At 36.1% G+C, this 26,627-nt stretch overlaps 1 protein-coding gene across 1 annotated transcript in view; it reads left to right on the plus strand.

Annotated features, from left to right (window-relative positions):
• FAF1 (Fas associated factor 1) overlaps window positions 1-26,627 on the plus strand; it is a 474,908-nt gene that overhangs the window by 23,765 nt on the left and 424,516 nt on the right. The gene's annotated exons all lie outside the window — the stretch shown is intronic.

The following is a 26,627-nucleotide window of genomic DNA, read 5'->3' on the forward strand; positions in this document are numbered from 1 at the left end:
ACCTAGACTTTTTGAGGGCAATAATGCCTGTTACTTTTTATCTGCCTTTCTTTTTTTTCTTATGGCCACTCCTGACCCAAAACCCTTCAGGGAAGAAGTTTTCAGAAATGTAGTTTCAGCTTAGATAAATCTGAGATCATCCCAGCCATACTTCCTATACTCTCCTTTTCTTGCCTAGGGATTATAGTATACTTGGCTTACTTAGCACAGTAGCACAGTTCATCTTGACTTCTACCAGTTCATGTACAATAGTATAAGAACTTTATAAGGGTACACTCCCATTTATTCTGTCTCAGTCTTTGTTTTATTCTTGTCATATATTTTACTTCTACATGTTACAAACATCACAAGTCATTGCTATTGTTTTAGTTAGCTTTAAAGAATTAATTGTTTTTTAAAGAATATAAGAAACAAGAAGTGTCTTGTATTTACCCACATACTTACTTACCATTTTTGGCACTCTGTACATTAAAGATTCCAACTGGTATCACTTCTCTTCAGCGTGAAAAACTTTTTACTGTTATTTGTATGCAAGAAAGATCTGTTGTTGAGAAATTTTTTCAGCTTTCATTTATTTGAATATTTCTTTATTTTGCCTTTTTGCTATATATTATTTTTTATAAAAAATTTTTTTGTAAGGAGTTAGATACAATGGTAACTGTGTTGGTATGTAAAAATACTTTGGCAAAGTATGAAAGTCATTAGGAAAATCAAGTCTCTGTTATCTTATGATTTTATTACTTTGCTGTTTTTAGTAAGTAAAAGTCTATTGTTTATAACTTAAAAATGTTAATTTGTGTGAAATTCACTTTCAGTGACACACACTTGTCTTAAGCAGTTTGAGGCTTTTATAGCTGTATATACCCCTTTATAGCCATCACCCTAACAAAGACATAGAATATTTGTTCCAGAAAGATTCCCTCATGTCTACTCCAGTCAATCCCCATGCCTCATAGGGAACCACTGTTCTGACTTCTGTCATGGTAAATTAGTTTTGCCTTTTTCTGGACTTCATATAAATGAAGTCCTACAGCATGCAGGTTTTTGCATCTTCTTTTCCTCAGCATAATGCTGTTATGTTTCATCCATATTTTCATACATATGTAGATTTAAAAATCACTGAGTAGTCCATTACCTGTATAAGGGTAGAGTACATTTTTTATTGCTCTAGGAAGATTCCTTCAAGTGTCTTCTAATCAATCCCTGTGCTTCACGGGAAACTTCAGGAATGATTTTTTATCACTATAGATTAGCTTGCCTTGTTATTGGACTTCATATAAATGAAATTCTATATCATGCAGCCTTATTCTGACTTCTTTGTCTCAACTGAATGCTTTTGAGGGTCATCAGATATAGGTGTATTATGAATATTTTCTTTCAGTTTGTTTGTGTCTTGCCTTTTTATTTTATCTTAGAGCCTGTTATGTTTTCTCAGATGTTATCCCTGGACTGATCCTCAAGTATAATTTTTGTCTTGCAAGACTGCTAAATATTATGCTCTTTAGAGGGTTTTTTTTTTTTTTTTACTAAGGTTTATAGCTTTCTAACCTCTAGAAAGCTAGAATTCAATAAATGTTACTTGACAGAAAACTGGTGTTATGTTTGAAGCTCCCAAATTTTTATAAATAACACAGTGAGGCAAATAATAGTATAAGACAGAACAAAATTAAGTAAAAAATGATTGTTATAGACTGAGAGTCATAAAAGAACAGAAAAAGAAGAACTGGGTCCCTGATATATAAGGGACTTTAAGCCTTAAAGGCTTATAATCAAAGTTATCTTTTAGCTTTTCCTCTCTCACATATCTAAATGGAATGTGATTAAAGGCCAAGTAAAGCTGTCAGTCTTTTTGTTTTGAAGCTCTAATTTCAGTAGCTTTGCAAAGGCAGTTTGCCAGTGGGCTAAGTGTGAAAAATTGATAGTGAACAGTTAGAGAGTAGCTTTAATTCACTCTGTTGTCATTTGCTTATTTAGAGGAAAGTTTAGCTTATATCAAAAAATGCTTTTTATTGACCTGTATAAATTTATATACTTATTTATATGCCTATGGTATTATAAGCAAAATTCCTATTTGGTGTATTTGAAAGTAAATGGAGAAAAAGAACTAACTTTAAAATTCTGCTAAGATTGAATCGTAGTTGTTAATGCCAGGTTCTGATATTTTTGTGAAATGTGACTCAAATAATGAGAGAGATTAGGCGATTTATCTCAATCTATGGTTTGGTTCTTTGCAAACGTAAATACTCTTTGATTTTTATATGTTATCCATCAGTGATAGTGTTCTGGGAAATTGGTTCAGAATAACAACTTCATAGGAGGCAGATTTATTAACTAGAATATTAATTTACAACAGGATAGACATTTTTATGTTGACCACAGTACTTGTAATCATTATTCAGACATCCTCTTCCAGGTTTTAGGATACCTGAGAAGCCAGTTCGGTCATCAGAATATGGATTGGTAAATAGGGAAGCAGAGTAGAACAAAGTACATGGATTGGTTTGGAGGATAGCCTACCCAGGCTATGGTAAGTCTAGGAATTATTCTTGCTCGATTTCTAGTGTTTAGATAATCATGCCATTAGTTCCATGAGTACTGTCTTTTAGTATCTTTAAGATATCTTTATAGTAACTCTTGGTCAGTAATAGACAAATTCTTACTTTTTGATTCTTCTTTCCCTACATTTGGTGTACCCTTCTGTTAGAAATTTAGGTTATATTAATGTGATTAGTTTGACTGATACCTTTTGTTGCTGATAGTTTACTCTTTTTTTAAAAAATTATTTATTTATTTTGAGAGACGGAGAGAGCTCGCTCAGGGGTAGGGATGGGAGGGTAGTGGCAGGGAGAAAGAATCCCAAGCAGGCTCTTGTGCTGAGCTCTGAGCCGACACGAGGCTGGCTTGATCAACCATGATATCGTGACTTGAGCTGAATTCAAGAGTTCAAGCCCCAAGTTTGGCATGGAGTCTACTTAAAAAAAAAAAACAAAAATCGCAGAAAACGAACTGGATTAATGATTGATAGTATTTCCTAAGATGAAACTGCTGTTTGACAAAATGTGTATACATCTGCACTGTGGGACTATTTGGCATTTATTTGCATTTACCAGCTTGTGAGTAGATTACATCAGTACAGAATTATAGGCAGCTTATTTTGGGAAATCGTAGAGACATGCTTTATTTTTCTTAGTACACACATATTGTCAATAAAAGCACTTATGTAGGTTGTTAGAACCAGACTAATGATGTTAAAAAGAACAATAACGCAGCAACTAGGCTTAGTAAAATTTAAAATAGTATATGATCCAGTAGCTGTGATTTTCATTTTTATTTATTTATGTGTGTATGTGTATATGTAAGTAAATAAATGATCCTCTATGCCCAATGAGGGGTCTGACCTCACAACCCTGAGATCAAGAGTTTCATGCTCTATCAACTGAGCCAGCCAGGTGCTGCAGTAGTTCTTTCTAACAACAGTAAAACTTTTGCACTGAGTTACAGTGGTTTGCCTGAAAATATCCAGTGGGGGTTGGGAGGAGGGCAAGACTCTCTTTCTATTGTATTGATGGTTCTGAATACACTTCAATAAGTGTAAGAATCACCTGGGATGGCTAGTAAACTAGAGCCCTTCTTCCAGAAAGTTTTATTCAGTAGTGTGAGGCAGAGTCTAAATACCTATATTTTTAAATTTCTTTTTTAATGTTTACTTGTTTTAGAGAAAGAGAGAGCCAGCACACAAGCAGGGGAGGTGGAGAGAGAGAGGGAGACACAGAATCTGAAGCAGACTCCTGGCTCTCAGCTGTCAGCACTCTGCCACTACCCTCCCACCCCTACCCCTGAGCGATGTAGGGCTCGAACTCATGAGCCATGAGATCATGACCTGAGCCGAAGTCAAGACACTTAACTGACTGAGCCATCCAGGTGCCCCTAAAAATCTGTATTTTTGATAACATCCCAAGTAAACCTGATGCAGGAAGAATAAGGACCGTACTGTAAATAACTGTTTAGTCTGCCATGCTGCCTCCTATGCTGTCTGTGATAGTGACTTGTCATGTTGCTGCTCAAGCCCTTCTCTCTTCTTTCTGAAGAGACCTTGAGATCAGACTATCCTTACAATTGTACTACTGACCATAATAGTCTGCTCTGTGTTGTGCTCTAGGCCTTTAAGCGTTTTGCTTTTGAGTATCCCTTGGATATATCTGAATTTTCTCATAATGTGGAAGATGACTCATGTATTACTCTTTCATTTTTGACAAGTCTTAATTTAAAAATTTTCCTGACATAAATGTATGTTTTAATGAAAATGAATTATTTTTAGTTTCCTAACATGACATGACTGTTCTTTCCCTGTCTTAATTTTTTCTTTCCACATTTTCTTCTCTACCTATTCCTTCCTCCCATCACTCCTATTGTTTTTTTTACTAAACTATGAACTTCTTAAGCGTAGCATAGAATCAGTGCTTAATAAATGTAATGATTAAGTGAATAATATGTCTTGTATTTTCTAAATATTAGTCATGTGTAAGTTTGGCCGTTGTACCCAATTACGGAAAGACATTTTTCTTAAAAACAATATAATAATAAGGCAAAATTCAGGATAAGAGTCAACTCAGTGGAAAAAGGAGGGTGATTAGGAATTAGCATTCTGAAAGCCTCAAAGATACTAATAATGATGTAATTTTTTAGTTGGTCAGTGGGTATATTAGTATCAATAGGTATTTGGAAACCGGCTGTTCATCTTTGCTCAAATAGGGAAAAGTAAAATATAAACTGACTATTAGGACTATTTGTAACATAAGTGGGATGGTCTCTGTACTTGGGATGATGGACTCTAAAATGAAATCCACTGGATTTGAAAACTTGTCTTAATTGAGATTGGAAGGAAACTCTCAACACAACAAGCGTTACAAAGGGCTTAATTAAATGAGTTTTTAAAAATGTTTATTTATTTTTGAGGGGGGAGGGGCAGAAAGAGAGGGAGAGAGAGGGAATCCCAAGCAGGCTCTGTGTTAACAGCTCGGGGCTCAATCCCACAAACTGAGCCTAAATCAAGAGTCGGATGTTTGGGGCGCCTGGGTGGCTCAGTCAGTTCAGCATCCAGACTTCAGCTCAGGTCATGATCTCATAGCCCGTGGGTGGGTTCAAGCCCCATGTTGGGCTCTGGGCCGACAGCTCAGAGCCTAAAGCCTGCTTCGGATTCTGTGTTTTCCCTCCCTCTCTGCCCCTGCCCCACTCACACTCTGTCTCTCTCTGTCTCTCAAAAGTTAGTAAATGGTAAAAAAAAAAAAAAAAAAAAGATGAATAAAAAAAAAGTTGGATGCTTAACTGACTGAGCCACCCAGGTGTCCCTTAACTAAATAGGTTTTTTTAAAAATGTTTTTTATTTATTTTTGAGAGACAGAGATAGCACAAGCAGGGGAGGGTCAGAGAGAGAGTGAGATACAGAATCTGAAGCAGGCTCCAGGCTCTGAGCTAGCTGTCAGCACAGAGCCTGACGTGGGGCTCGAACCCACAATCGTGAGATCATGACCTGAGCCGAAGCCAGACGCTTAACCGACTGAGCCACCCAGGCTCCCCACATACAGGTTTTTAAAAGTTGTTATAAAATACTGTTAACTTTTTTATTTCACCATGTTTAGATTTACAGTTCTGTGGCATTACGTATACTGACATTGCTGTGTAACCATCAGATCATTCATCTCTATAATCTTTTAATCTTCCCAAACTGAAACTCTGTACCTATTAAATAAGAGCTCCTCACTCCCTCATTTCCTCAGCCCCTGGCAACAACCATTCTACTTTCTGTCTCTATGAATTTGACTACTGTAGGTACCTCTTATAAATGGAATCCTACAGTATTCTTTTTGTCTCTGATTTATTTTCCTTAGTATACTGTCCTGAGTTCATCCATGTTGTAGCATGTGTTACAGTTTCTATCTCTTTTAGGGCTGAATATGTTCTGTTTATTCATCTGTCATTGACACTTAGTCATCTGACATTTAAGTTACTTCCATGTTTTGGTTATTGTGAATAATGCTGGTATGGAAATGAATGTATGAAGATCTATTTGAGTTTCTGCTTTCAGTTCTTTGGGTATACACCCAGAATTAGAATTGCAGGATCATATGGTAAGTCTGTGTCTGATTTTTTGAGGACTTCCATACTTAAACAGAATTTTTACACAGTTTTTATTTATTACAACTAGTTTTGTGAGGTTCCAGAGGAGAAAGTTGCAGGAAATACCCTAAATCTACAGTCTTTTGAGAGAGCAAGCTGGAAGCCAAGGCTGACTAGAAAGAATGGAGTGGAGACATACTTTTGTCTCTCTTTGTTCTAGGAGGCCAGGGAGACTTAAATTCTGTAGTAGTTAGTATCTGTTCATGCTATTGGATTTATCGTTAGGGGTAAATTACCATATAACTAACATGGTTATGCAAATGGAGTCCTTCCTATTATATTCCCTCCTCCCTTTACATGCTCTGTTATACCTATAGTTCCCTATTTAGTGCAATTTCTTTTTTCTTTTAATTTTTAAAAAATGTTTATTTATTTTTTAGAGACAGAGCATAAGCTGGGGAGGGATAGAGAGAGAGAGGGAGACCCAGAATCCAAAGCAGGCTCCAGACTCTGAGCTTTCAGCACAGAGCCTGATGTGGGGCTCAAACTCCTGAACTGAGAGATCATGACCTGAGCTGAAGTTGGGCGTTTAATGGACTGAGCCACCCAAATGCCCCTGCAATTTCTTTTTTTAAAATTAATTAATTGTAGTTTTTTATTATGTATCCAAATAGTTCAACACTTTTTTATTATGAGACCAAAATTTTTGCTAGTGCATGTACAGTGATTCAATTCCTGAATATACAAAAGATGTGTTATTTAAATCCTTTGAAAGGCATTTATTATGACGAATTATACTAGAGTTATTTACAGGGAATGGAGCTACAAAAATGAGCAAATGTTACTCATATCTTTGAGAAGACAATATCTAAGCAAATGATTATGATATAGTATGCTAATTATTATACATGTGTATATATACCTCAGGAATTTTGAGATACACATACAGTTCTAAGAAAACATAAGTAATTTTTTCAGGGGTTAGAGCCTAGTGTTGGTTAGGGAAGGGTAGGCTTTACAGAATTAGGTGTTTTGAGTAATAGAAAAGATGTTAAAGGCACTTTAAACCTAGGAACTAACTTGAATAAAAGGTGGGGGTAGTTAGAAAATGCCTTAGATATGAACAAATATTAGTTGGCTGTGTGCTTGGGCTAAAAAAGATGGTTAAGACACGAATCCTAAATTTCAGAAATCTAGTAGGAGAGAAGAAAGATTTATAAACAGATATTATATAATCATTCAATATAGTCTAATAAATGCCCAGATTTCATTGGAAAGTATTAGAGAGAAGGACCTAAAGCATCAGAAATAATTGCCAAAGATTAATTTAGTTGGGTACCTGAGTTGACTGGATCTCTGTGTCGCATATTTTGTCTGATTTTTAAATTTGTTTCAGACAAGAGAGTAAATCGAGTCACTGTTGCTCTATCTTTGAGAATTCTTTAAATATCTTTTTTTGTTGTTGTTAAATAATGTATTTATATGGTTACAAACTGAAATCTACACATCAAAATATAGTCAAAACATTCTAGCTTATTTTCTTTTCTCTTTTACCTTTTCCTCCTTTTTTATTAAATTTTTTTATGTTTTATTTATTTTTGAGAGAGAGAGAGAGAGAGAGCATGAGCAGGGTATGGAGAGAGAGAGAGAGAGAGAGAAAGAGAGAGGGAGGGAGGGAGACACAGGATCCAAAGACAGGTTCCAGGCTCTGAGCTAGCTGTCAGCACAGAGCCTGATGCGGGGCTCGGGGCTCGAACCCACGAACTGTGGAATTATGATCTGAGCAGAAGTCGGATGTTTAGCTGACTGAGCCACCCAGGTGCCCCTTCCTCCTTTTTTTTTTTTAACCTAAAAAGTCCGCTGTTTTTCCATTGAAAGAATCAAAGTGAATATGTTTATATATTTTTATATTATCAGACATTTTTTAAGTTAAAAAACATTTTTAAATTTATTTTTGAGAGCATGTGAGTGGGGGAGGGGCAGAAAGAGAGGGTCGGAAGATTTGAAAGTGGCTTTGTGGTGACAGCAGTGAGCCTGATGTGGGGCTTGAACTCAAAAACTGCGAGATCCTGACCTGAGCCAAGTTGGACGCTCAACTAACTGAGCCACCTGGGTGTCCCTATATTCTTATCAGTCTTAAATGATAGTACAGTAGCACAAAATTTTCTGTAGCTTTTTTTTGTTGTTGTTAAATTTATTCTCAGGTTAGTTAACATACAGTGTAGTCTTGGCTTCAGTAGTAGAATCCAGTGATTCATCACTTACAAATAGCCATTGCTCATTCCAACAAGTACCTTTTTATTTAATTAAAAATTTTTTTAATGTTTATTTTTCAGAGAGAGAGAAAGAGAGAGTTGTGTGTGTGTGTGTGTGTGTGTGTGTGAGAGAGAGAGAGAGAGAAAGAGAGAGAGAGAGAGAGAGAGAGAGAGTGGGGGAGGTGCAGAGAGAGAGGGAGACAGCAGATTCCGAAGCAGGTTCCAGGCTCTGACTTGTCAGCATAGAGCCCATGTGGGGCTCGAACTCATGAACCACAAGATCATGACCTGAGCTGCTGGGATGCTTAAGTGACTGAACCACTCAGGCACCCCCAACAAGTACCCTTCTTAATGCTCATTTCCTCCATCCCCATCAACCCTCAGTTTGTTCTTTGTATTTAAGAGTCTTTTATGGTTTGCTCTCTTCTCTGTTTTTATCTTGTTTTTCTTGCCCTTCCACTATGATCATCTCTTAAGTTCCTCAAATTCCACATATGAATGAAATCATGTGATATTTGTCTTTCTCTGACTGACATATTTTGCTTTGCTTAATACCTTCCAGTTCCATCACATTATTGCAAATGGCAAGATTTCATTCTTTTTGATCACCGAGTAATAAATAGTCCATTGTATATGTATATGCCACACCTTCTTAATCCATTCATCAGTTGATAGACATTTGGGCTCTTTCCATAAATTGGCTATTGTTGATAGTATTGTTATAAACATTGGGATGCATTGCCCCTTCAAATCACTTCTGTATCCTTTGGATAAATACCTAGTAGTGCAATTGCTCGGTTGTAGGGTAGTTCTATTTGTAATGTTTTGAGGAACCTCCACATTTCTTTTCCAGAGTGGCTGCACCAGTTTGCATTCCCACCAGCCGTACAAGAGGGTTTTCCTTTCTCCACATCCTTGCCAACATCTCTTGTTGCTGGAGTTGTTAATTTAGCTATTCTGACAGGTATGAGGTAGTATCTCAGTGTGGTTTTGATTTGTATTTCCCTAATACTGAGCAATGTTGAGCATTTTTTCATGTGTCTGTTAGCCAGCTGAATGTCTTGTTTGGGAAAGTGTCAGTTCATGTTTTCTGCCCATTTCTTCACTAGATTATTTGTTTTGTTGAGAGTTGAGCTGAGTAAGTTTTTTTTTTTAAATAGATTTTAGATACTAACGCTTTATTTGATATTCATTTGCAAATATCTTCTCTGATTCTGTCAGTTGCCTTTTAGTTTTACTGTTTCCTTCACTGTGCAGAAGCTTTTTATCTTGATGAGGTCCTAACAGTTCATTTTTGCTTTTATTTCCCTTGCCTTTGGAGACATATCTAGTAAGAAGTTGCTGTGCCTGAGGTCAGAGAGGTTTCTGCCTGCATTCTCCCTTAGGACTTTGATGGTTTCCTGTCTCACATTTAGGTCTTGCATCATTTTGAGTTTATTTTTGTGTATAGTGTGAGAAAGTGGTCCAGTTTTATTCTTCTGCGTGTTTCTGTCCAATTCTAGCACCACTTGCTAAAGAGACCATTTTAATTCCACTGGATACTCTTTCGTGCTTTTTCAAAATATATTTGTGGGTTCATTTCTGGATTTTCTATACTATTCCATTGATCTCTGTGTCTGTTTTTGTGCCACGACTGTACTGTTTTGATGATTACAGCTTTGTAATATAGGCAAAAGTCTGGAATTGTGATGCCTCCAGCTTTGATTTTCTTTTTCAACACTACTTTGGCTATTTGGGGTCTTTTCTGGTTCAATACAAAGTTTAGGATTGTTTGTTCTAGCTCTGTGAAGAATGCTGGTGTTAGTTTGATTGGGATTTCATTGAATGTGTAGATTGCTTTGGGTAGTATTGACATTTTAACAATATTTGTTCTTCTGATCCATGAGTATGGAATAATTTTCAATTTCTTTGTGTCTTCTCCAGTGTCTTTCATAAGCTTTCTATAGTTTTCAGTGTACAGATATTTTACCTCTTTGGTTAGGTTTATTCTTAGATATTTTATGTTTTCTGGTGCAATTGTAAATGGGACCAATTCCTTGATAATCACTTTTGTTTCATTATTGTTGTATAGAAATGCAACCGATTTTTGTACACTGATTTTGTATTCTGCAGCTTTGCTGAATTCACATATTAGTTCTAGCAGCTTTTTGTTGGAGTCTTTTGGGTTTTCCATATAGAATATCATATCTGCGAAGAGTAAAAGTTTGACTTCTTTTTGTTGTCTGATTGCTGAGGCTAGGATTTCTAATACTGTGTTAAACAACAGTGGTGAGAGTGGACATCCCTGTTGTGTTTCTGATCTCAGTGGGGAAAGCTCTTATTTTTTCCCCAGTAAAGTCAATTTTAGCATGAATTCCATATGCATATGAGTATAAACATTTGAAAAAGGAAGAAACCTTAAATATTGAGGTAAGCTTATCAACTTCATTTTTCACATATACCTTCCTCTTCTCTCCCTAATTATCTTTTATTATCTGTAATTTTCTCTCCCTAGATTTTATTTCTCAGTGCTTTTTATTTTATTTATCTTAGAATTCTCCTTGTTAGGGGCCTTTGTTTGGTTTTAGAATCAAGGTAATGCTGGCTTCATAGAATGTTCTCAATATTTCATATCCTCCTTCTCTGTTTTAGTCCTAAATTTATTACAGTCTTTAATATATATATATTTAAAATACTTACCTTGTTTATTGTTTGTATTGCACTTTTACAGTGCATATGTAATGAGAGCATAGTTTTCTGTATTTTTATTCATTGTATCTCTTGGGCCAGGAACACAGTTGATGCTCAATAAATATTTGTTGAATGAATAAATGAAGGCATGAAGTGAAGTAAGGTTGGGGAGACCTGACACGCATTAATTTTTTTACGTACCCTCTTTGGTTGTGGTTGAAGTATACTTTTACAAAATAAAATGCACAGATTTTAAGAGTATAGTTTTATAAATTTCAACAAAAGTATATTCATGAAATCATAACTCCAGTTAAGATAGAGAATATTCCTTGGTAGCTCAGTTGGTTGAGTGTCCAACTCTTGATTTTGGCTTAGGTCATGATCCCAGGGTCATCGGATTGAGCCCCCTGGTTTAAGATTCTCTCTCTCTCTTCCTCTGCCATTGTCCCCGGCTTGCTTGCTTTCTCTCTGTAAAGAGAAAAAAGATACAGTATATTCCTATCACCCTAAAATTTTCCTCATGTATTTTTCTGTCATTTCTCCAACCTTTAGAGAAGAAACTGCTATTCTCATTTCTGTCACCATAGATTAGTTTTTCCTGCTTTTGATTATCATTTATATGGAATCATATAGCATATGTTTTCATATTTTCTTTTTGTACTCAACATAATGTTTTTGAAATTTATCCATGTTGATGCATGAATCAGACATGCATTCCTTTTTACTACTGTGGTAGCATTCTGTTGTGCAAATACATCACAATTCATTTATTCATCCATTGATGGGTATTTGGGTTGGTTACTTTTTACCTCTTGTGGATAAAGCTGTATTAACATTCTTATATAAATCTTTGGATATTTCATTTTATGAAAATTTTACTTCTCTTGAATAAATATTTACAAGTGTCATTGCTAGGCCATAAGGTAATGTATTCTCTATTTAGGAAAATGCCCAATGGTTATTCAAAGTGATTTACCATTTTAAAATTCCCCAACAAGTATGAAACTTAATAAAGTTTTTATTTTATTTTATTTTATTTTTATTGTTTGTTTGAAAGTTTGTTGATTTAGGGGTGTCTGGGTGGCTCAGTCGGTGAAGCGTCCGGCTTTGGCTCAGGTCATGATCTCACAGTTCATGGGTTCGAGCTCTGTGTCAGGCTCTGTGCTGACAGCTCAGAGCCTGGAGCCTGTCTTCAGATTCTGTGTCTCTTTCTCTCTCTGCCCCTCCCCTGCTTGCACTGTCTCTCTCTGTCTCTCAAAAATAAATAAAAAACATAAAAAAATTAAAAAAGAAATTTTGTTGATTTATAAGTATTCTTCTTAAGGGGCACTGTGGTAGGGAGAAAGAATCAGGATGCTGGAATTAGGCCAATGTTTTAAGTATTAAAGCAGTCTTGTTCTCTGATAACCATTTTCCAAACTAGGGACAAGGGGATTATGTATATACATTCCTCACTATCTTGGATAGAACTGTAGATGGGAGTTTTTCCCTCTGTGCAATATTTACCTACTTCATGAAGATTATATTTGGTATGTAGTTTGCCAGTTTGAGATGGCGACATAGGAAGCTCAAATCATCTATTCCCATGGACACACCAAATCTCCAGCCACATAGGAACAATTTTCTTTGAAAGAAATCCATAAATAAGCTGAGTGACTCCTACTCATTGGGTAAATGAAATAAAATTCGTCATAAAGGTTACGAGAACCTGAGATATACTCTAACCATAAAACCTACCGTTGGTTAGCAGCATACCTGGGAGGGAATGAAGAACTCCCAGCTGCTCCCTGACAAGAAAAGGGTTTGGAGCAACATTTGGTGGCTCAGCTTTTAAGACTTCCACCTGAGGGATGTGTCCCCCAAACATCCTGCTTTGAAAGAAAATGGGCTTGTATCCATGAGATCCACAAGGCTATAGTGAACTCAGAGATGGTTTTTGAAGGGCATTTGTTGACTCACTGTGGCTAATCCCCTCAAGGCTTTCCATGGAAAGGCTTTCTGTGAAAGGGCTCTATTTCCTTATCTTAAAAGCTTCAGACTGAGAGGTAGGCTTCTAATTTAAGACCTATCTTAGGGGCTAACTGCTCCCCTAGGGGTCTCTCCAGATACACAGAGGCTAGCAGGCACCATCTTCTTCTCTCCCTCTGCCCCCCTCCAGGTCCTTCATGTCTCAGAAAGGACATGGTTTTTGCAGCTGCTAACTGGGGGATGCTCTTTGATTGCCTGGCTCTGGTGGTCAGCATGGCTTGCATTCATGAGTCACACAGGACTGTAACAGACAGAAACAGTTTTTAACCAGCAGTCCTCCAGGGCACAATGCTGAGGCAGCTGATAGAAATGCCTAGACTTTCTGTAATGGAGATCTATTTGCTTATCATACATAACACTGCAGCTTGAGGAGCAGGTTTTTATTTTAATATGCATCAAGGAGCCAACTGCATTATTCTTCAGAGAATGGGGAGGCTGGTGAGTGCCATCTTCACGCTGACCCCTCTGCCTTGTATCAGATCACTGCTGGATCCATGAAAGGAGCTTGTGTGCTCTTCTGGCAGCCCAACTTTTGTGGGTGCTCTCCAGAGACACCTATGATGATAGCCACTTGTCTCTGGTGGCCAGCAGAGCTTGTGCTCATGGGTTAAATGGGATGGTAGCAAACAAACAGTTATTAACTGGCTATTACCCCAGTGCAGACAGATTATACCTATCATCTAGTCTTTTCCTGAAAGAGGTATATTTAATAGCTGCTGCCTGAGGATATGGTTTCCATAATCAGCCTACATGTGGCTGCTGAGATCTTCCCCTTTAGGATATTGATAGTTCTTCATACACTTTCAGCTACTGGGAACCACTAAGAACAAAGAAGTCTACTTAGTTGATCATAAAGGTTTGAGAGATAGCCAAGATCTAGGGCAAGATTGAAATGTAAAGCTTTTCTACATGAGACCACTATGTCAAGACTGGAAAGGGTGACTCTTTCATTTAATGCACAGAAACCAATCCAGAGAGTCAAGGGAAATCAACAGAAGAGTATATTCCAAGTGAAAGAAAAGGATATAACCTCAGGAACAGATCTTAATGAAACAAAGATAAGTGATTTTCCTGATAAAGAGTTCAAAATAATGGTCATAGAGATGTTTACTTAGGTCAGAAAAATAAAACATGACAAAGGGAGGATTTCAACAAAGAGAAAACATAGGATAGTACCAAAGAGAAATTAAAGAGCTGAGAATACAACAACTGAAGTGAAAAATTTGATAGAGGGATTTAGAAATACATGAAGTGGAAGAAAAGCAAGCAGCAAATTTGAAGACAGGATGGTGGATTCATCTAGTCAGAGGGTCAGATAGAATAAAGAATGAAAGAGAGTGATGATAACTTAAGGAACTTATGGGATAACATGAAATCAATATTTACGTTATGAGGGTCTCAGAAAGAGAAGAGAGTGAGAGAAAGAGGCAGAAAACTTAACGGGAAAGGAAACAGACATCCAGATGCAGTAATCCCAGAGAGTTTTAAATAAGATAATCCAGAGCGATTTATCCCATGACACATAATAATTTAACACAAAAGTAAAGGTAAGGAGAAATTCTTAAAAGTAAAAAGATAAAAACAACTAGTTGTATACATTCCCCATTGGACTCTAAGTGGATTTTTCAGCACTTTGTAGGCCAAAGGGAGTGGCATGATATATTCAAAGTGGTGAAAGAAAAACTGCCAACTAGTAGTACTCTGCCTGGCATGGCTGTTTTTCAGAATTATAGAGATAAAAGAATTTCTTGGACAAGAAAAGCTGAAGGAATTCTTCATCAATAGATAGGCCTTACAAGAAATGTTAAAGGAACTTCTTTAAAAAAAAATTTTTTTTTAATGTTTTATTTATTTTTGATACAAAGAGAGACAGAGCATGAGAGGGGGAGGGGCAGAGAGCGAGAGAGGGAGACACAGAGTCTGAAGCAGGCTCCAGGCTCTGAGTTAGCTTTCTGCACAGAGCCTGATGTGGGGCTCGAACCCACAAACGTGAGATCTGACCTGAGCCGAAGCCGGCCGCTCAACCGACTGAGCCACCCAGGCGCCCCTAAAGGAACTTCTTTAAGTGAAAAGACAGTAATAGGAAAACATATTAAAGTATAAATCTCACTGGTGAAGGTAAATAGATGGTTAAATTCAGGATAATCTAATATAATGGTGGAGGGTTAATCATTTATAAGTCTGGCATGAAGATTAAAAGACAAATAGTAAAAATGAACTATCTACAGTAGTTTTTTAATGGAAATACAAGATGAAAAGATAGAAATTGTGACGTTAAAAACAAAATGTGGGAGGGGAAAGAGTAAGAATGTAGAGCTTTAGAATGCATTCAGACTTAAGTTATCAGCTGAAAATAGACTGTTACAAATATGTTTTATATAAGCCTCTTGGTAACCAGAAAGCAAAAACTTAAAATAGATAGAAAGAAATAGAAAGGTGTCTAATACCACTTGAGAAGATAATCAAATCACAAAGGAGGAGAGCAATAGAAGAAAGAAAGAAGAGAATTACAAAATAGCCAGAAAACAATGAACAAAATGGCAGTAAGTCTGTACCTGAATAATTACTTTAAATGTAAATAAACTAAATTCTCCAAAAGACATAGAGTTGCTGAATGGATGCAAAAACAAGACCCAACTATATGTTGGCCTACAGGAGACTTATATCAGCTTTAGGGACACAGACTGAAAGTGAAGGGATAGTAAAAGATACTGAAGCAGAAAAGAAGCAGAAGCAAAGATATAATGATATAAATATAAATATATAAAGATGTAAAGCAAAGATTAACAGATCTCACAGGAGAAATAGACAGCAATACAGTAATAGTAGGGGACTATAATATCCTACTTCATCAATGGATAGACTATCTAGACAAAATAAATGAAGAAACATTGGCCTTAACATGTTAGACTAGATGGACCTAAGACACAAGTATAGAACATTCCATCCAAAAGCAACAAAATATACATTCTTTTCAAGTGGACCATGGAACATTTTCCAGGATAAATTACTTGGTTACAAATGTGTAATAATTTTTATTTTTGCCTTTTGATACTCATCAGAGTAGTAGGGGGAAACCAAAAAGAGCTCCATTTACAAGTAGCAGGCACCATTATTTCCTAATTCTAAATCACTAGATAAATAAAGACTAACTTTGTAGGCTTCTCACCTTGTCAGATTGTTTCCACAACACATCATGTAGCAAATATGATAGCTTCATTTCTGTATGACTGAGAAATACTGAGTTCCTTTTGATAATCATTGGTTTAGTAATTACCAGCACCTCAACAACAGCCACAATAATAGAAAAACAATATATGAAAGAGAAAGCATAGCCAAAATATGAATATACTTGTATAAGTTTTTACTTTTATTGTCTTGTCAAAAACAAATTAACTCATGAGGTGCTCCCTCTCTTTGGTGTCATAGGTCCTAAGATATTCCCTGCTTTCCTCTCTGAGTCATAGCTATGACTACAATCTCATCTCTTGAGATTTTCCTCGGAGGTAGGACAGTGTCCTCAGTTATTTCATATATTATCTACATCTTTTTATAGCCCAAGTCCCATTATCAGCACTCCATCCTGAAGCCTCTTGAAGTTAGAGTACTCCTGTTCAGAAGCTAGAGTACTCCTGTTCACTGGGCAGTCCTCTAAGAAGGGGTTTCAGTATGGTGGCTGAAGCCCTGGCTATCCACAGAGATGGTCATGCAACAAATATAAAAATCACATTTTCTTGCTTGTTAAGGAATGGGGATTCAGACTACCTCATACTCTTTCAGATCCACCATCTTTTTTCTGCTTCTTTCTCCATTCTTTAGCTGCATCACACCTTGGGTATAAATCAAGATCTCTGCCTATTGAGTAGCTTAGTAATATTCAAACAAGATCATCTCAATTGGCAATTTAAAGGGGAAAGAGAACTGGTTGGGAAAATTTAATTGGAGAAAACAACATCTGAAACCACCATAGAAATAAAATTTATAAATATAATGTATATACATTCTATTGCATATACATTATATTGTTAAATGTCATGTATATTCTACTAAATACTGTAGAAGTTAGGAAGAGAGCTACATAATGATGGACAAACAGTAGCTCAGTTTTAAAGATAAGGTTAAAGAAGAAAGGGATAGACAAGAATACAGAATTCATATATATGTCATGTGTTGGGGGACAAAGTTAACTGTAGTCAAGTGGAATATGTTTGCAGAAGCTAGACTATAGAAGGCTTTGAATACAATTGAAGATTTATTTAACTTTTAATTTTTTTAGTATTCTCTACACCCAACATGGGGCTTGAAACCACAACCCCAAGATCAAGAGTCACATTCTCTACTGAGGCGGCCAGGCACTTCTACCATGGAAGATTTTTAAATATAAGAGGTGAAGTGGCTAAAGCAGTATTTTACAAAGATGAATCAGATACTAGTGGGTAGAATGGACCAAAAGAGGAAAAATACAAAACAATCAGATAGTAGTCTAACACTGTTACATTTCAGATATTAGGTACTGGGAATCTAAACAAGTATAGTGATATGGAATGAAATAGATGTGAATTCCAAATACATCACTAAGAGTGATTGAAATTATATAATTGAATAAGAAAGGGAGTAGAAGTTATATAAGAAGTGATTCAAAATGATTAATGTTTGTATTTGAGTGAGTGGGAGAATGATTGTTCTAATAATATAAACACGGAGGTCTTTAAAATGTCTTTCATCTTCAGTTTTCCTCAGGGTTCTTGTGATAGGAAGAATAATGGCCTCCTAGAGATGTTCATATCCTAATGTCAAGAATTTGTGACTGCTTCCCTACATGACAAAAGCTTCTTTGAAGATGATTAAGTTAAGGGTATTTAGATGGAGAAATTTATGCTATATTCTCCAGATGGACCCATTATAATCACAAAAGTCCTTGTAAGAGTTTTGCCAGAGGGTCATTGAAGAGAAGGTGACTTGATGACAGAAGCCGAGAGACAAAGGGTATGAAATGCAAAACTAGGTGCCAAAGATTGAGGACAACTCCGAGAAGCCCGTAGCTTCCAGAAACAAGTAAACATTTTTTTTCTCAAAGCCTTCAGAAGTAAAGCAGCCCATTTTAGGACATCTGACCTACAGTATTGTAAGATAATAAATTTGTGTTGCATTAAGCCACTAAATTTTGTGATAATTTGTTACAGCAGTAATAGTAGGAAATGAATACAGTTCCATTCTCAGCCCCTACTTGTTCTCCTTGGATAATGTCACCCACACCAGTGACTTCAATTATGACCGATATGCTGATGACTACCAAAAATAGAATTCTGAACCCTTGTTTCTAACCCATGGACAATGCATTCTCAAAATATTACAGTGCCTCAAAAGTATTCAATTTGTGTAAGTTGTGAATAGAACTGTTTTTCAACTCTGATTTGTGCACCACTACCACCATTCCCCCCATTCTAAAAAAGTTGTGGTAAAGAGCACACAACATAAAATTTACTATCTTAATGTCCTTGAAACTTGTTTCTCATTGTTAAAATGGGCATAATGGTATCTACTTTTTAGGGCTGTTGGGAAGACTTAATAAGAATGTAGATTGCTTGGCTTACGATAAATAACTTGTTAGCTCCAAATGGGTAAGAGTTTTATGCTGGGAGTGCTAAATTGATTTTGAATGTTCTTCATTGGCCTCATTTCCCTAGTTTGAGAATTATATCCGTTGAGTGTTTGTTGCTGAGTTCTGACAGTTAACTTTTAGGTCTTATCTCTAGGTCTTAGGGTGAAAGAGAAGAAACCACCTAGAGCAGACACTTTTATGTCTGACTTAAAAGGCTGTGAATCATTTGACTAGAATTGTAGCTTTGAGTAATAATTTAATTCCCCGAGTAATACTTAGGGAAGCAGATAACTTTGATTGTTAACTTATAACATTTATAACTCATCAAAACAACTTTTATACTTGATTTATTAAATTCATTTTGTCAAAAGAGCACAGCTATTTTTGTTAGTCATTAATAAATTTAAGGGGGAAAACAGCTAATTATAATGAGGAAGCATTTCTTTCAGGCCAGGAGGGTGCTTTCAAAGCCAAACTGTTACATATTGATATAAAGAGGTAACAGTGTTAACTAGAACATTTATTACCTAGATATTATATAATATATAGTATTTTTAAACTGGTGTTTTTTTTCTTTTCTATAAAGGATGCTGCATTACATTTAGTTGTTGTTTTCTCAGACTCTTCTTGCTGTGATAGTTTCTCAAGCATTCCTTGTTTTTGATGATTTTGACAGTTTTCAAGTTTACCTGTCAGGTTGTCCTTCAGCTGGAATCTGTCTGGTGTTGATGAAAGTGATGTAATGGTTTTTTTTTTTTGTTTTTTTTTTTGGGAGGAAAACCACAAAGGTAAATTACCATTTTCATCACCTTATATGACTTAGCATTGTTGATACTGACCTTGACCTTGATCACCTGGCTGGGATAGAGTTTATTAAGTTTTTTCACTATAAAGTTACTTCTCACTCCTTCCATTTTATATACTGTACTCTTTGAAAGGAGGTCATCCCACCTGTAAGGAGTTATAGTCTATCTTTTGAAGGCTGAGTATCTACAAAAATTATTTGGAATTCTGTGTGGGAAGTTTGCTTCTTATTTGTGTGTGTGCATCAGTCAGTACTCATGGATATTTATTTTATACTTTGGGTTATAATCCATTAAGAATTTATTTTGTTGCTCAAATGTTCCAGTTTTGAGGGAAGTCTTTCAATGAGCAACTGCATCCCCTCTGACATATCTTTATCATTGTGTGTGTGTGTTTTGTATTTGAACACTTCACATGCTTTCTGGCACTATGAGGTGTTCTAGGCTAATCTTCTATATTGCCTGTCCTAATCCTAGAGTCAGACATTACTCCAAGGAACCCTGGTTCATTTTATAGGAGAACATATTAGAAACTAAGATGTGGGTGCTAGGTGTTTTTGACTTTGACCTACTTTTACTTCTCCCAAAACATACCATAATTTCATGCATCCGTGTCATTGGCTGTGATGCTTTCTCTCTACAAAATATTCTCCACCATTTTCTCTGTCTGGAAACTTCATTTCATCTTTCAAAAGCCTGTTCAAGGACTACTTTCTGTGGATTTCTTTAATTCTGAGTCACTCTTCTTTTGAACATTCTTTTACACATCTTGCATACTATTCTAACACATATCCTGTTATAGTTTTTTTTAAAGTTTTTATTTAAATTTCAGTTAGTTAACATACAGTGTAATATTAGTTTCAGGTGTATAATATAGTGATTCAACACTTCTATACAACCCTAGTGCTCATCGTAATAAGTGCGCTCCTTAATCCCCATCACCTGTGTAACCCATCCTCTCAACTACCTCCCTTCTGGTTCTTGGTTTGTCTCTCTTTTTTTCCTTTGCTCATTTGTTTTGTTTCCTAAATTCCACATACGAGTAAAATCATATGATATTTGTCTTTTATAGCCTTATTTTTACTCTCTAGCTCCATCTTTGTCATTGCAAATGGCTAGATTTCATTTTCTAATGGCTAATATTCTGTTGTATATACATGCCACATCTTCTTTTTCCATTCTTCAGTTGATGGACACTTGGAGCTGTTTCCATAGTTTGGCTATTGTAGATATTGGTGCTATAAACATTGGAGGGCATGCATCTCTTTGAATTAGTATTTTTGTATTCTTTGGGTAAATACCTAGTAGTATGATTGCTGGATTGTGTGTCATGTTATAGTTTTGTTTGTTTACCTGTGTATTTGTCCTGCTAGACATTGCCCTGCTTCTTCAAAGCAGTGATTGGGGCATTCTTATTTCTTTAAAAAAACACACACACAAAAGAAAAACATTTGTTTTTGAGAGGAAATAAATAGTGATAGTGATAATTAAAGGGAGATTTACCAAAATAGAGTCTGAAAGACTGCAACTACTACTGTACTTAAGATCTTGTTTTTCATACAACTATCACTCAATGGAAGTCATTAAAAGGAAGACCATTTTCTATCAATCAGAAGCAGAACTATTGACAATAGCCAAAGTATGGAAAGAGCCCAGATATCTATCCACTGATGAATGGATAAAGAAGATGTGGTATGTATAAACACACACACACAGGAATATTACTTGGTGATCATAAAGAATGAAATCTTGCTATTTGCAACAATGTGGATAGAACTAGTCTGTATAATGCTAAGTGGAATAAGCCAGTCAGAGAAAGACATCATAGGATTTCACTCATATGTGAAATTTAAGAACTACAACAGATGAACATAGGGGAAGGGAAGGAAAAATAAGATAAAAACAGAGAGGGAGTCAAACCATAAGAGACTCATAAAATACAGAGAACAAACTAAGGGTTGCTGGCAGGGTATTGGGTAGGGGGATGGGCTAAATGGGCGATGGACATTAAGGAGGGCACTTGTTGGGATGGGTGCTGGGTGTTATAATGTAAGTGATGAATCACTAAATTCTATTCATAAAATAGTTATTACACTATATATTAAGTAACTTGGATTTAAATAAACAAAAAATAAAAATACTAATATGGTTTGGAAGAACTGTCTCATCAGTTTTACCAAAATAAAAATAAAATAGATAAAAATAAAATTCCTAAATAAAAAATGACACCAATGTTTAAAAAAAGAAACCAAATATAATAGACCTCTAGACATTTTAACTTAGAAGGGGTTTCATACAGAGAATTAGGTGCTAATGAAATCTTTGGGTTAGAGAAGGAAGGCCTTTACTTTCAGGAAGTAAGTGATTATAAGTATAGCTTACAACCTCTGCCTGTGATCTTAACTGTTTGCTGTTCTGAAGCCAGTAATTTGTAAGAGCTCACTTGGAGGGCATGGCAAACTTCATGTCTTCAGTCTGCTCAAGGTTTTATCTTTTGCTGCAAGGAAACATTGGTTTAAAAAAAATTTTTTTTTATTTTAGGTTTTTGGTCCTTACCTAGGATTAACTGTGAATCTAGAGGATTTTTCATGACAACTCATGTGACTGCCTTTCTCTAAAGAGGACTTATTTTAATCTTAAAAAAATTTTTTTAATACTTATTTATTTTTGAGAGAGAGAGTCCGAGTAGGGCAGAGAGAGACAAGGACAGAGGATCCAGAGTGGGCTCTGTGCTGATAGCAGAGAGCTTGATGTGGTACGTTGAACTCACAAACTGGGAGATCCAAAGTCAGACTCAAAGTCAGATGCTTAACTGTCAAGCCACCTGGGTGCCCCTATAAATTTTTGTTTAAAGCTGTGGTTAGTGCTAACCAGGGATGGGTGCTATTGTTAAAGAATTTGGTTGAATGGGAGATAATGAATTAAATAGAAATGTATATACATGTCAGTGTCTACTTATGTGTGTTTATTTTCAGGGAAAGCCATATATGTCGCTTACCTTGACATCTTGTTAAACTTTTGATTTTTAGTTACTTTGAACAAATATACAGAGTTGTTTATATTCCTGCTACTTGTGTTCTTGGCAAACAGTGTTTATTAAATATTAGTTTGAATTTTTACCTCTGTGTGGTATTTGCAACTTTGTTGGAAAACCAGGGAGTCTAGGTTTCACATTTTGAATTTCTCTGAAGAATCCCTACTGTATTTAAATAGTATTTCCTTGTAAACTAAAGTTTTGGGTTAGGAATTCTAACTTTGCATGACCTTCTGTAGACAGCTCATTCTTGCTCAATATTTGTCTAACTATATGCCTACTCTATTAGATCATTGCTGCTGTAACAAATTGCCATAAATTTAGTGACTTAAAACAACAGAATTTTTTTCTCTCATAGTTTCTGATACCTGAAGTCCAAATTAGGCTGTCACTAAGACCATACTCTGTCAGCATTTCTTGTTTTTTAGGCCCATTAGGTCTCTAATCTCTGCTTTGGTATCTCACATCTTTTTTGAGTGTGTTTATCTTAAAACTCCTCTGCCTCTGTCTTAAAGGGATCACATTTAGGGTCCACTCAATAATTCAGGCTAAACTTCTCTCAGGACCCTTAATTTAATCACATCTTTTACCATATAAAGTAATATCCATAGGTTTGAGGCCATTTTTTTTTTTTCAGCCTGTCATACTTCTAGGTTAGTCAACATTCTTTACCGCAGTACTAAAGTGTGCTTCTGAACGCTTGCATGTAGTGATGGTGCTTGTCCTTGAGAGTGGGCAATCACTGCTTTGGAAACAGTACCTACCTATAGGCTCCAAGTCTTGAAGGGCTTGGAATAGTTGTTACACTCACTTTCTGGCTGCTTTCATGGCCAAGTTGATGACTTTGTTAGCTATTAGCTGTCGTTTTTCCATGGTCTTGATGACCCCTAGAGTCATTGTCTCATGTCAGGCCTAGCAAAGTGACTAAGGGACAGGTACTTTGAGAAGCTTTCCATCTAAGTCCCTAGACTTCAAAGCTTTGAGTTGTCTTCAGTCTTCTTGCCGGAGCTGCAGTTAGTTGTCTTCTATAACTCAGCAAACTTGCAGGTGATATGGGCCATATGGCAGTACTGGTGACTATCTGGTTGTGATTTGATGGGAGTGGTTGAGTAGTTATTTGAGAGACAAAGCTACCCAGCTCTGAAGGCAGGCTGTTCTTTCTGCCTGTTGTCTCACCTGATGTCCTTCACTGACATGTTTTTTCATATTGATGTCCATGCTATAGTTGGGCTGGGCCTTGTGTTGCATACATCTCTAGAGGTGATGTTGTAGGGGGCAAATGTCACTGCCAATCTGTGCCTGACAAAAGCTGATTCCACTCAGCCCATGGGCTTGGTGCTGTTGACCTCAATCTTGTAGATGACCTTGAAGGGCTTGTTGGTAGGGCAGGCTTGAGGAGTAGAAGGAAGAGATATAATGGAATCCAGCACATCTAGTAGTGTCATGCTTGCTGCATTCCTTTTTTTTCTAGTGGTCTTCTGGTCTTTGAACCCGTGTGTCTTGCTGTTACTGGTCAGCATGTTGTCCCTGTGCCAGCCTGTGGTGGTCACAAAGGCTATAGCCTCAGAATTATAATCAGTCTTCTTGATGTAAGCCATCACCTGCTTGTGACCTCCTCAAAGCACTCATATGAACAAGATAATTAAAACTATAATTTTAATATAAAATACATTAAGATAGAGAAAAATAATACAGGGATAGAGTTGTTTCAATATCTTAACGTGTCTGTTTCAATATGTGTGTTAGGAATTTATCTCTAGCTGATTGCTAAGAAAACTTTTGATCTTTGTTGGACATTATTTTTTCACAAGGAAAATTAACCCTTGAGATTAAATAGAAATATACCTTATTTAATAATGATTAAAATCTCTCCATATCACTTGTTTTTTTAAAATTGACTTTAATTTTCTGAAAGTTTAGTGCTGTATAAAATTTGAAGATTTTTCTCTTACCCAGTCACTTAATGGAGAGAGAGGAAAGTAGTTGAAAGGCAATAAGGCAAGTGCATTTGCAAACTTGGAATTTTAAAAACTAAAAAAATCAAAATTTCAAAATTAAAAATACAAGTGTGTACTCATTTTATACATGTATCTTCTGAAATAGACCCCATGCATCAAATCAGACCGAAAGTAATGGTGTAGATATAATGGCAATATAGTACAGGTACTGAATAGATGTATGAAACCCTAAAGGTGATATTTCTTGTCGCCATACAGTAGTCAAATTTTTTCTCTTCATTAATTTATTCATTTACTTAATATCTATGTGCTAGGCATCAGGCTGAACAGTTGAGGATACATTCTCATTGAAATCTGGTAGACATACAAATTAATATGAAGATTTGGAAGAAAAATCTGATAAATCATGAAAAATCGAAGATGTGAATATCTTACAAACTCTTTAAGTCTATATATTCAAAATGTGTACCACAAACCATACCGTTGGGTTTATAAAATGTGCTAAAGAATAGATTCAGATTGGTAAGATTTACCTAAGACCTTAACAATACAAAATAAAATTCTTTTATGTCTGAATTCATATATATAATGTAAAAATACAAAACATGCTGCTGTAACTCTCAGATTCTTCATGAGGGAAAAAGAAAAGGATATAAAATAGAGAAGGATTAGGGATTTAAACTCTATCAAGTTTTCTCACTTAAAAATGGATTTGAGGTTTGAAGGGAAAGGGGGTGGGGGGAAAAGAGGTGGAGGTGATGGAGGAGGACACTTGTGGGGAAGAGCACTCGGTGTTGTATGGAAACCAATTTGACAATAAACTATTAAAAAAAAAGATACATACATATTAGACATCTTACCAAAATAGTGTATTTGATGATTATTTTAAGAAATAAAACTCAATTTCTTATTTTTTTTAGTGGGTGAGTGGATAAATAAATTATGATACCTCCAAACAATGGAATATTATTTGGTACTAAAAAAAATGAGCTATCAACCTATCAAAAAACATGGAGGAAACTTAAATGCATACTACTAAATGAAAGAAGCCAATCTAAAAAGAATTTTTATTGTATGATTTCAAGTTTATGTTATCCTCGAAAAAGCAAAATTATGGAGGCAGTAAAAAATCAGTGGTTGACAGGGGTTTGAGGGATGGGAAATAAACGGATGGAGTACAGAGAAGGGCAGTGAAAATACTCTATATGAGGCTATAATTGTAGATACGTGTCATACATTTGCCCAAACCCACAGAATATACAGTACTAAGAATGATCCCCAGTGTAAACTATGGATTTTGGATGATTATGATTTATCTAACCAAATTCATGGATGTAGTTGCATTGTAGGTTCATTGTAACAAATGTACTACTCTGGTGTGGGATTTTGATAACGGGAAAGGCTGTATGTATGTGGAGGCACAGGGTATTTGGCAATTCTGTAAGTTCCATTCACTTTTGTTGTGGCTTAAAATTGCTATAAAAATAAATTATATTTTTAAAAACAAAAAAATGGATTTGAAATCTATATACAAGAAAGTAATAAAATTGCTAAATGAGGGTGGGGGTATACCAGGGTATGTTTAAGAAATTTTTTTTTTAAATAGTTTATTGTCAAATTAGTTTACATACAACACCCAGTGCTCTTCCCCATAAGTGCCCTTCACCATCACCACCACCTCTTTTCCTCCCTTCCCCTTCCCCTTCAACTCTTAGCTCATTTTCAGCATTCAGTAGTCTCTCAAGTTTTGCGTCCCTCTCTCTCGCCAAATCTCTTTCCCTCTTCCCCTCCCCCAGGTCCTCCATTAGGTTTCTCCTGTTTTCCTGTTAGACCCATGAGTGCAAACATATGGTTTCTGTCCTTCCCTGCCTGACTTATTTCGCTTAGCATGACACCCTCGAGGTCCATCCACTTTCCTACCAATGGCCATATTTCATTCTTTCTCATTGCCATGTAATACTCCATTGTGTATATATATCACATCTTCTTGATCCACTCATCAGGTGATGGACATTTAGGCTCTTTCCATGTTTTGGCTATTGTTGACATTGCTGCTCTGAACATTGGGGTACATGTGCTCCTATGCATCAGCATTTCTGTATCTCTTGGGTAAATCCCTAGCAGTGCTATTGCTGGGTCATATGGGAGTTCTATGGATAG

The sequence above is a fragment of the Suricata suricatta genome, chromosome 8 (genome assembly GCF_006229205.1).
Source record: "Suricata suricatta isolate VVHF042 chromosome 8, meerkat_22Aug2017_6uvM2_HiC, whole genome shotgun sequence".
Lineage (NCBI taxonomy): Eukaryota > Metazoa > Chordata > Mammalia > Carnivora > Herpestidae > Suricata > Suricata suricatta.